The sequence below is a fragment of the Mauremys reevesii genome, linkage group 4 (genome assembly GCF_016161935.1).
Source record: "Mauremys reevesii isolate NIE-2019 linkage group 4, ASM1616193v1, whole genome shotgun sequence".
Classification (NCBI taxonomy): domain Eukaryota; kingdom Metazoa; phylum Chordata; order Testudines; family Geoemydidae; genus Mauremys; species Mauremys reevesii.
In genome coordinates this window covers 131527455-131539833 of record NC_052626.1, presented here as the reverse complement: position 1 = coordinate 131539833, position 12379 = coordinate 131527455, and the positions used below count along the sequence as shown (strand labels likewise).

General features: G+C 46.5%; 1 long non-coding RNA gene across 1 annotated transcript; it reads left to right on the top strand.

Annotated features, from left to right (window-relative positions):
- The first annotated feature begins 1621 nt into the window (after positions 1-1621).
- Positions 1622-11878, top strand: LOC120403577. Its single transcript, XR_005597598.1, has 3 exons — positions 1622-1666; positions 9785-10000; positions 11691-11878. It is a non-coding gene; the product is annotated as an uncharacterized LOC120403577 (long non-coding RNA).
- The last annotated feature ends 501 nt before the right edge of the window (positions 11879-12379 follow it).

Genomic DNA, 12379 nt, shown 5'->3' with positions numbered 1-12379 from the left:
CCTGGCCACGCCTCCGTGTAGGAGCCATATGGGGGGACATACCGCTGCTTCTGGGAACTGCTTGAGATAAGTGCTGCCCGGAGCACCCTCCTGCACTCCCAACCCCTCATCCTGAGCCACACTCCAGGTGGAGCCCGCACCCTCTACACACACTCCAACCCCCTGCCCCAGTCCAGAGCCCCTTCCCACACCCTGAACTCCTCATTTCTGGCCCCACTCCAGAGCCTGCACCCCCAGCTGGAGCCCTCACCCCCTTCCACACCCCAATCCCCAATTTCATGAGCATTCATGGCCTGCCATACAATTTCCATACCCAGATGTGGCCCTTGGGCCAAAAAGTTTGCCCACCCCTGGTGTAGAAGGATGGAAAAGGGTAAGAGAGACAGAGAGAGATCAATCCTGGGAAATTTGGGGCTGTTTTTTTGTTTGTTTTTTTGAGAGTTAAAGTCCTGAGATTTAAGGCCTGTGAGTGAAAAATGAAAGAATGGTTTAAATAAGCCTGTAGGCAGAGACACATTAAGGTCTCCTGGGGCCCTGGGCTGGAGCAAGTGGGGGCACCAGAATCATGGCCCCGCACCTATTCTGCCCCTTCTGTCTGCGGCCCCGCACCCCGCTCGCCCCTTCTGCCAGCTGTGGCCCCACGATCGGAGAAGCTCTGTGCCCCCACTGTGGCCTACCTCCAGCCCCGGGGCCACAGTCGGGGGAGATTTTTCTGGGGCCCCCAAATTGACTGGGGCCCCTGGGCACAGGCCCCATGCAGTAATCCACCACTGCCTGTATGCCGGTGCTTGCTGTTCATCCAGCACGACTAAAAAACAACCCTTTGCGTTATGATTTATTGGTTATTTGTAGTACAGTAGCGCCCTAGGTACCCTGCTCATGGACTAGAATCCCATTGTGCAAGGCGCTGTACGAACACAGGACCAAAAGATGATCCCTGCCCCACGGAGCTTAAGGCGTGTAAGACAAGAACAATGCAGATTGGGGGAGTGCAAGGAACCAGTGAGACAATATTGGCCAGTGTGGTGGGCAGTGGTCTCAGCACACCAACACCCTGCCCGGGGTCAGGGTTTTTTCAGGCCTCACAGAAAAGGCAGAGTTTTGAGGCGGATTGGGAAGGGGGCTAATGAGTTCGTTTTGCATGCTGATAATGAGTTAGCTTATAGCATGCTGGAGGTGGGCAGGTAAACTGGTAAAAAGCGAGGCAGGTTTCTGTTGGAAACCTGCCTAGTTTCCGTCCAAAGATTAGTGGAAATGGACACACTCCTGTGGAATTTTTTTTCCCCCATGAATCAGCATTTTCCGATGGAAAAATGTGGTGCTGGAAAATTTCCCACCAGCTCTGCTCACCTTCCTTTCTCCCATCCTATGTCTTATCTGCTGAGCCTGCTGACTCTTGTGATGTATACGTACAGCACCTTGCACAACAGGGCCCATGTGTCACCTGCGGCCTTTGGGTGCTACAGTAATACCAATGCTCAACAGACAATGAATGCCCCAGGTCTTTGGCATTCCCGTCCCTAAAATGGCTCCCGCTGTTCTGCTCCCACCCACACAGCACTAGGGAATGCTTCCTAGACCCATTTTGACAGTTGAGGCAGTTGGGATAAATGGAGCTATAAAAATGTGAAGGATGCTAGTGAATAAATCCCCTGAATGAATCCAGGTAGGAGTCATTAAAGCTCACTGAGAAAGGTCACTTCTTGTGCCATTTTTCACTCAGCCATAATTAACGGAGGACGGGAGGTTTTCTGGCTTAAATATCAGAGAGGTTTTTATAGGGGCGCAATCCTCACGGGCGACGTCTGGATTTTTATGCCGGAGAGACACTTAGAAAAGCTCTGATGTAGCCCCGGGGGGCAAGGGGAGAGCAGTGTCCAGACCTCTCAGTCACCCTCACTGGGTCATTCAATACATTTTGGCTGGAGCTGAGATATACGCTCTTGGCAGTGCAGTCCAATGAGATTTTCAAAATCATCTGAGCAGGATAGGTGCCAAACGCCCACTGACAAGCTTTAATCAGTCCTACTAGGTGCCTATAGGCCTCCTTAAATGTCTAAATACCTTTGTATATCTGCCCTGGGCTCAATATATGGCAGATGTTTAGTAAAAAATGGGCCAGATCCTCAGCTGGTGTAAATCAGGATGAGGCCCTAAGTCTCCCCTTTTATGGTCTAAATTTCCCAACATGACCAGTAATGTTCAGAGATCCAACCTGAGATGCTGTAAAAGGACCTGATTGTCAGACAGTGCAGAGCACCTGCCCCTCTGCAAATCAGGCCTGAGCTATTCAAAGGCTACTCATGGATTTAGCATCTTGTTGAAAGGCAGGAGAGAGGTGTGGCTAACTCTCCTAACCGGCTTTAAACATTTCCACTCCAGTCCCTTCAAAGTGTATTAAGTTGGGTGCCCCAAAAATCCTGCCCTCCCCCAAATCACTAGTCACTTTTGCAAATGTAGGTCATGATATATTTATTCTCCCTCCCCCCACGTTATTTGCGTACCTCTCTTTTTCTTTTGTGTTTCTAAGTTACGGCTCATTTTTAGGAGTAAAAATAGGCAGTTTAGAAATCATTTTAGAAAACATTGCTTTCCAGGAATGATGTAAACTAAGATCAACCCTCGGGAAGCAAACTTTATCAGTGAGGATTTTATGTTATTTTCCAGGTCGTTGATAAAAATGTTAAATAACATAGGGCCAAGGACTGATCTCAGCAGGATCCCACTAGAAACACACACACTTGGATGACGAGTCCTCGTTCGCAGCTGCATTTTGAGTCCTGTCAGTTAGCCAGTTCTTAATCCATTTAATGTGTGCCGTGTTCTAGTTCCTGCATCAGAATGTTGTGCAATATCAAGACAATGCCTTACAGAAGCCGAAGTCTATTATAGCAACACAATTATCTTTATCAACCAAACTTGTCATCTTAGAATCCTGGGTTTGCCTAGCATGAGGTTGACACGAAGCTACCTGCAATCCACCCAAGAGGTGGGGCAATTCCTGCGCGGCATCGTTTTGTAACATGGCTTGTTGCATTTAGAAAAGTGCAGTGCAATGCCCTCCCACATGGTGGTGCTGTTTATGCTGCACTAGTGAGTACAAACAGTTATGTGTAGCCTAGCCTTCCATGACTGCTAAATCCAGGCTCAGATTTAGGGATATTTTAGGCAGCGATGGTCAGTCTGTGAGTTAGGGAGCCACAGAGAAACCCCGCTCTGTCTATGTCCAGAAGCCTCAATAAAGACTCTGCTACATAATCTTTACAACTAGTTTCTTTTTTACCATGAGGGATGCATGCTATATTATGTGCCCACTGTATTGTTAATGTTTATGCTGGGAATAAGACTCCCGAGTCCCCGTCTCCCTGTTATAACACTAGTATGAGAAACCACAGCAGTTAGAACACTTCCAGTGGCTTGGCTCCCAAGGCTGGTGTTATTGAGGGGAGGTAGAAAGCGGGACCTCCTAGGGAAATGCTGAGGGGAGCAGGTGGAATAGACCCAGTCGAGAATTTTTCGACTAAATGTTTCCGTGATGCTGGCAAACCAGGTGCCAGCTCTTGCCAAGGCTTTATTGCTAGAAACCAGTCTGTTTCACCTGTGTTGGTTAAGATATTGAACTTAGAACAATGTATTTGGTGTTCAGAGTTTATGAACTGCTTGTAAGTTGCTGCATGCATTAATCTCGCTTATAATAGCACAAGCACATGACATAAGGTAATATTTAAGTTTTTGCTTTATATCCGTAAAAAATGTTTTGCTGTGAAACTGTGAACCCTGCCAGGAGGGATGGTCTCCTGCCCATCATATATCATATTGCCTCTATATAAATCCATGGTACACCCACATCTTGAATACTGTGTGCAGAAGTGGTCGCCCCATCTCAAAAAAGATATATTGGAATTGGAAAAGCTTCAGAAAAGGGCAACAAAAATGATTAGGGGTATGGAACAGCTGCCGTATGAGGAGAGATTAATAAAACTGGGGCTTTGCAGCTTGGAAAAGAGATGACTAAAGGAGGATGTGATAGAAGCCTATAAAATCATGACTGGTGTGTAGAAAATAAATAAGGAAGTGTTATTTACTCCTTCTTATAACACAAGAACTAGAGGCCATCAAATGAAATTAATAGGCAGTAGGTTTAAAACAAACAAAAGTAAGTATTTCTTCACACAACACACAGTCAACCTGTGGAGCTCCTTGCCAGAGGATGTTGTCATGGCCAAGACTATAACAGGGTTCAAAAAAGAACTAGATAAGTTCATGGAGGACAGGTCCATCAATGGCTATTAGCCAGGATGGGCAGGGATGGTGTCCCTAGCCTCTGTTTGCCAGAAGCTGGGAATGGGCAACAGGGGATGGATCACTTGATGATTCCCTGTTCTGTTCATTCCCTCAGGGGCACCTGGCACTGTCCACTGTCAGAAGACAGGATACTGGGCTAAATGGACCTTTGGTCTGAGCCAGTCTGGCCGCTCTTATGTTCATCAAGAAGGGCTATCAACACTAAATGGGCCATTGTGGAACATCACAATACAAAGCCTTTGTTCGTTGCCCCCTCACACCATGAAGAGGCTAGGTGCGAAAGGGCTCATCCCATCAGCTTGAATTCTGGAAGAAGGAAATTTTCATCTCTTTTGCTCTTTGGACTCTCACAGGGCTGGAGCTATGAAACAGAAGCAGAGATCCCCAGAGTCAGCCTGGCTTAGCCCTAAAAGTCATTCAGAGCTGAGAGAGTACTTCAGCTCTGTCATCGTTTGAAACCATAGACTGTAACTCATTTGCGTATATGTCTTTGCTTGCTGTGACCTTGTGATAACTCGCTCATTTCTTTCCTTAGTTAATAAATCCTTAGATAGTTTACTATAGGATTGGCTGCAAGCAACGTTGTCTTTGGTGTGAGATCTAAGGCATAAATTGACGTGGGGTAAGTGACTGGCCTCTTGGGACTGGGAACAATCTGAATATTGTTGTGATTTTTGGAGTAAAATGACCATCTATCACTAAGTCCAGCTTGCCTGGATAATGAGATAGACCGGAGTGCCCAAGGGGACTGTCTGTGGTTCCATAGTAAGACTGTTCTAGTGCTTTATGAGATCACACCTGTTACTGGGTTGGTGAAATCTAGTTATAGAGCACACAGCCAGTTTCGGGTCTCTGCCCTGCTTCTTGACGGCCTGCTCTGAGCTTGGCACTTCTGGGCATGAGCCACTCCAGACAGCGTGACAACTGTTTCTTCATTGGAAAATGCTGATTTGTCAAACCCAAAACTTGTTACAGAAATGTATCGGGTTTGACAAAAATTTTGTCAGGAAGGTTTTTCAGGTTCAGGGTGGAATTGCTGGTCAAAACAACAGGGAGACACACCACACCCCAGAATAGCCAATAGCCCAGTGTTAGGTCGCTCATCTGGGAGGTGAAGAACCCAGATTTAAGTCTTGAAGGTGGGTATCTTACATCCCAGGTGAGTTCCCTAATCACTGGGTTATTGGCTATTCAGGGGTGAGAGGGCGTGTGTGTCTCTCTCATTTTTTCATGACGTATTTTGAGAGGTCTCAGTTTTGTTCCAATGCAGAATAAAAATGTATTTTAGAAGCTGTACACTTTTTGCAAAACAGACTTTTTATTTTCCCATCAGCCCCGTGTGGATCTGTCTGAGAGAGTGTGCACTGCAGCAGAAGGCAAAATAAAAGTAACAGTCTGGCTGTCTTTGCACCTTTCAGCAGAGAGTATATTTCATGTGCACCTCTTAGTATTCTACAGTCACAACCTGAGCAGATATTCCAGACACGTGAACTGGCTGTTTGGTGAGTGAAGAGCCATATTCCTGAGATCCCCAGGATTGTCCACGCTCATCCCAAACTCTGCAGTGGGGCTCACGAAGAGCTGCTGATTTCTCTGCTGCACCCTGAATACCCTCTGCAGAGCCATTATAGATGGAATCCCTACAGGAACCACGGTCAATCTCAGGCTTGTCTACCTTGGGGATTTGTCATGATTCCAGCCATTGAGGGCTGTGCCAGTGCAACCCCCTAGCATCTGCACTGGATCAGTCTTATTAATGGCTTGAATGAGGATGAATCCCTAGTGTAGACAAAGCCTGAGAGGTGTCGCTCCAGGAAGCTCTGCCCTGAAGACATGTCAGACTAAGACCAAAAAAGTCCCAGTGGCCACATCACATGAACCCCATCAGCGTAATCGGCCTGATTAGCTAGCTCAGCAGAGAAGCCTGAGGCTGTGTGAGCTACAAAGGCTGAGCTGTCTTCTCTGCCTGAGAGCTTCATCAACATGCGGAGAGCAATTTGCCCTACAGGACCTTACAACTATAATCCCCAGCTCTACTTTTGGGGGGTTTGGTTTGTGTTCACATCGCTCCTTTTGGACTTTGCCCAGTGCATGCTAAAAGGTTTAGAAAACCAGCCCTACGAGGACAGGTTAAAAAGAAAGGGGGCATGCTTAGTCTTGAGAAAAAAAGACTGAGGGGGGACCTGAGCATGGTCTTCCAATATGTTAAGGGCTGTTACAAAGAAGATGGGGATCAATTGTTCTCCACAATTGTTCGCCACTGGAGGTAGGACAAGAAGTAATGGGCGTCACCTGCAGTTTTCAGGGAGTTTTCAGTTAGTTGGAAAAACTTTCTAACTCTAAGGCTAGTTATGCTCTGGACTAGCAGAATCCCCATCCCTGGAGGTTTTTAAGGACAGGGTGCACGCTAGCTCATGGGTTCTCTGTGAAGGGGGGTTGCAGTCAAATCTAGGAAGCTGGCCTGAGTGTGCTGAGTGAGGGGCTCTGCATGAGGGAAACATTGCCAACGCCTTCTGTTGTATCATGATAATATAAATATAACATAGAAACTTCCTAGCTCACATGGATATTGGATATTAGGAAAAACTTTTTCACTAGGAGGGTGGTGAAGCACTGGAATGGGTTACCTAGGGAGGTGGTGGAATCTCCTTCCTTAGAAGTTTTTAAGGTCAGGCTTGACAAAGCCCTGGGTGGGATGATTTAGTTGGGGATTGATCCTGCTTTGAGCAGGGGGTTGGACTAGATCAGTGGTTCTCAAAGCCAGTCCACTGCTTGTTCAGGGAAAGCCCCCGGAGGGCTTGTTTACCTGTTGCGTCTGCAGGTTCAGCTGATCGCGGCTCCCACTGGCCGCGGTTCGCCGCTCCAGGCCAATGGGGGCTGTGGGAAGTGGTGCAGGTCAAGGGATGTGCTGGCTGCCCTTCCCACAGCCCCCATTGGCTTGGAGCGGCAAACTGCGGCCAGTGGGAGCCGTGATCCGCCAAACCTGCGGATGCGGCAGGTAAACAAAGCGGCCCGGCCCGCCAGGGGCTTTCCCTGAAGAAGTGGCAGACCGGCTTTGAGAACCACTGGACTAGATGACCTCCTGAGGTCCCTTCCAACCCTGATATTCGATGATTCTATGGCAGAATGCTGGAAAATGTGACCTGAATGGCCCCGGAAGGCCCACAAGCTAGAACGCCAATAAAGAGAACCCCCAAATTATTATTTTTTTAAATCTCACAATTTTTAAGCCAGTCTCAGAGATTGGGGGGCAGTTCTGAATGATTGGAGAGAGTTGTCAATATTACATTTAGTTTTTTTCTCACCATCTAGCTACAGTTTCGACAAGCTTCCTGTAACTAGAGTCTCTAAGTGCCCTGCTGGGGATACCCTTGTCTGAAACAATTGCTTTGCTTTCTCCATTGTAATCAGCACCACTTATTTCCATCTCTCTTGCATAGGTACCTCCTATCTACTAAAGCTAATGGGAGGCTATAATGCTTTCTGCCTGCTTGAATTCCTTTTCCGTTTGGTTCATCTTACATTCCATTCATTCCCGTCAGACAAGGTAACAAAGGGAGTTCTCAGACCTACTCCAGTGGTTCAGACTTGAAATTATTATAATGTCAGACAGGTGGGGAGCTTCGTGTGAATGATTTGTCCCTGATTTTTTAAAGATCTCAAACTGGCCTTCCAATTTTGTGAGCATATGCGTACACAAACACACACACAAACACACACACACACAACTGCAGCACAAGATCACGAGCGCATATGATCAAGTACACATTTTATAGCCCTGAAGACATCTAATTGCCCGCAGATCAGGCGGTTAGATGCCTACATGCTGTGACAGATATTGCAACTGCATGCAATATCTCTGGGGACCAGAGATATGTTAAGCGTATGGATGGTTTATGTAACACTGTGGAGCAGTGATTGTAGGTTACTCCAAGGAGGAAGAGTTGCCACAGCTCTGCCAGGAACTAAAACCTGTAGGGGATGATTAAGATGAATCTCTTAAATTGTAAACTCCTCCAGAGAGGTCCCATGCCTGAGGAGGCTTCCGTACACTGGTTCAAACGTTTTTTTCTAGAAACCAACAGACAAAGAACAGGCATCTGGTATAAAAAGGCTGGGTTTAAACTGACTTAGGACCTTCTTTCTGATCCAGCAAATAGACCGAGTGGGTTCCCCAACCCTTGTGGAAGGACTGGAAAGGCTTTGACCTATTCTTAGCTTTTACCGTGCATATAGGAACTTGTTTTCAGATGTTTTCTCTGTAGTGCTTTTACCTTAAGAATACAGGTGTTTGCTTAGAAGGAGTTGTGTGGTAACTTGAAATTGCTGGCCATACATTGTGCACAGCGCTCAGAGAGAAAACAAAGCACAGGTGCTGGGCTTTAGGCAGACTGGCTTGCTGGGGATATCACAGCGTAAGCGAGGGAGTTCGGCAGCTTTAAATTCGCCCCCACCCCCAGTCAGGAGGGAGAGAGACATGGGTCTCCTCTGCACCCAAGAGAGGTGGAGCTGGAAACCTTAAGTGTGTGCCTTTGAGGGACAATGGAGGAGGAATACAGGTGGAGTTTTGCTGAAACTGACATGCTATGGAATGCACCCACATATACTAGTGCCTGCAAAAGTGTGTAAGAATGTGAATGCAAAATTTTGAGCCGCTTTTCCAAACCAGACCTTTGAAGGCCAGCAAAGAGGAGGTTTCTGATTCAGAATTGGCAAAATTTGTGCCTCTTTAGAGAACTGTCATGAAACGTAGGCACCACTTATCCTTAAAATAGGGTTAAAATGGGACCTAAGTGGGGCATAGATTTCTCCCAAATTTCACCCAAAGCAAAAGGATCATGTAGCACCTATTGGTCAGAGAGCTAGCTATGTTAATAAAGATCAAAGAAAGCTCTGTTCCTTCTCATACATATTGAAAAAAACCCTTGCAGACAGATGGACAAGGGATAGTAAATCCAGACCTATTGCAGGCAGGAAATTAGCTTCTCCCAAGTCAACTTTGTTGGGTTTGCTTTGAATTCTGTTTACTCTGGGCTTGATTTTATCACCATTATTCCCCAAGTAAAGACTCATGTAAGGATGCCAGGATCTGACCCTCAGCAGTCAGATTCAAAAGGCATCTGAATTTGCAAAGAGAGCTGCATAGGCCTTAGAGCTTAGACCAGGATCCACCACAAAAGCAGCTGTTCTTTGCCCAATTTTATTTGTTTCTTGTCCCAGGTGAAATCTGGAAACAGCAAAACGAGCCAGAAAATTGTTTTGCACCTAAATCACACCGCTCAGATCAATTTTTAAGAACAGGAAAAGCTGGGGCAGTTCTGGGCGGATGAGAAAGACACCATGTGAGAGAGATTTATGCCAGAGTGACTAACGGGAACAATAACCAGAAAGCAAGGGATGAATCATTTAGCAGGCGCAGGCCAAGGGCACAATTGGTAGGAGGAACCTGTAGCATAGGTGGTTTGTTTTTTTTTATTAGAAACAACATACAGAGAAACCAAATCATTTAGCCAAGGAAGAAGACGTGGCCTTCACAAGCACGGGTAGATCTTGACTGGACCTGGAGAGCAAAGTTGGTGGCTGATGCGCAGATCTGTGTTCTAATTTGCACCTGAGCATTAGAGATTGACAGCTAATTATAGTAGACCTCCAGCTCTTCTAGATGAAGGCCCCCCTCTTCTCCAAGGTATCAAAGGTAAGCTACTTATCTTCCCTTTCAAGGGACCTTTCTGGCCTGCCTCCACCCCTGCATGTCCTCCCTCATTCAATACCAATGACAGCCTCCCATCGCCCATTTGGTAAATGTTCCAACAGGTGCCTCTGTGCTTTCTCCCATGCTGCCCCTCGCTGTTCAGAGGCGCTCCCCCTAAACGCCCACAAAGCTTCCTCCTTAGCCTCCATCCAATCCCTTCTCAAAACTCTCCTCTGCTGGGAAGCCTACAAAAAAAAACATTGATCTGAGACCGCTGCCTGCATCCTGGCCAATACGGTCTCCTTTTTCCCCTTGTACCGCCCCACTGGTCTGTCTGTGCCCATCTGTTGTATTATCTTTTATACGTAGATTGAAAGCTTTTTGGGGCAGGGACTGTCTTCTGTTCTGTGTTTGTACCGCACCTAGCACAATGGAGTTCTGGGCTCCTGTACACTATGGTAATACAAACAATAATAAATAGTTTGCTGCTCTCTGTTAATAGCCAACTGGACCTATGCACAGGTGGGTGAGGCACTGGACTGAAAGTATTTTATTTGTTTCCTGAATGGTGACAATTTTCTTTCTAACTTTCCTTTGCTTTCTCCCATTAACTGTATGTCGAGGTGCCAGACTGTCAGCTCTGGAGATCAAAAGCCTTTGATTTATTCACAGAATGAGCACCATCCTGGTACAAGCCACCCACAAGAAATGTATCCAATCCCTGACCCGAGAGCGCCATGTAGGTGGTCGCCCATTCAGTCCTTGGCCTCTGTTGAGGCTGCCATCATGTGTGTCAATCCATGCCAAGTGACCCACTAACCAATCCATGCCAACTGAGCAGCTGGGCTTTGTGGGGGTGAGTGGACTCATTCTAAGAGACAGGGCCCTGGATTCTAATCTTGGCTCAGCTCTGTCACCTTGGCCAGGTCACTTCCCTTCTCTGTGCCTCTCTTTTGCTTTGCTTTTGTCTTTCTCATCTATTTAGATTGTAAGATCTCCTGGGTAGGGCCTGTCACTCACTATATGGACGTACTGCCCCTTGCACAATGGGGCCCCAGGCTTGATTAGGGTTTCTAGGTGCTACAGTCATACAAACAGTATAATAATAGTAATAATTAGAATTGCTGTTTGCATGGCAGTGCTTTCTAGGGTGATGCTGGGCTGCCTGAGACTCACAGCCTTGTAGCCTACTGGCAGTCATGTGTTACTCAGAATGTAAAAGACAGATGAGCATCTTTCTGATCTTCATGAACTCCCGCGCTTGGAACAAGAGTGGATTATTGTGAGCGTCTAAGGAATATGGTTCTTAATGTACCAAAGCACCACTTTGCATGACTGGAATATATTAACTCAGGTAGCAACCCTGGAATACTGATGGGGGCAAATCAAACACCCTGACTAAATAGGCTAGAGAGTCCACTTGGAAACACACAGCCCAGCCAGGAGATTTTGGTTCTCCCACATCTTTAAAATGTGGCTTTTGAATGCCAACTGCATCCTCCCCTGTCTATCCCAGAGCTGCTACCAGAGCATTTCCGACTCCTCTCTTAAGCTCCAGTCTTGTGTAGCAAAGGATCTGGAGGGCATTATGGGATTGAAACAAAATCCTGGATATGAACATCCACCCAAACTTTGGATCAGAGCTATGCAACTTGTCTCTAAAGCAAATTCCCAGGAGTTATTGTGCTTTCAGATGCAGTCCGGTGCCCTATCTACAACATCATCCTTCCTCTTTAAAGGTTCTAAGGGGAAGACACCCATTTGCCCGAGGTCCTCGAAAGCTGGAATGAATGGATTGGTGTCTACAGAACTGGGATGGACCGCCAATTTTTCTAACTCTTGCTATTTTAACATGTGGTCTCATGATAGTTCATGTTTTCTTAAAGCCCCAGGTTCTGGAGTCCTGTGATTTCATGAGAATCTGGGTTTATTTATGTATTTTTAAATGGAAGTTTCTAGCCCTTGTGTTTGCAGAGAAAAGCTTAGCAAAAGGATCCTCTAAAGTCCTCAAAAGCAGACGGCCAATAAAAACACTCTACATATTTTATTTTATAAAGTCTCATGATTTTGAAGCCAGTCTCATGAATTTGGGGGGCCTGGCTCATGACTTTTAAAGGCTTGAAGTTGGCAGTGCTGGAGCATTCCTTTTGCTTCATCCCAGGAGTCCTGACAATGTGGGATCAGCCAGGCAATGTGGGATTCCCCTCCTGCAAACTTAACAGGAAATTTTTTTTTGTTGCCTACAGAAATATTCCTCTCTGCTTCCTTCTGCAAGTGGCAGTTCCATCCACTCTGCAGTGGCTACAGCTATGTCCTAGTTCTGACAGATGCCTGCATCTGCTCTTGTTTAAAAGCACACTAAGTCAAACCTGCTAGTTTGTT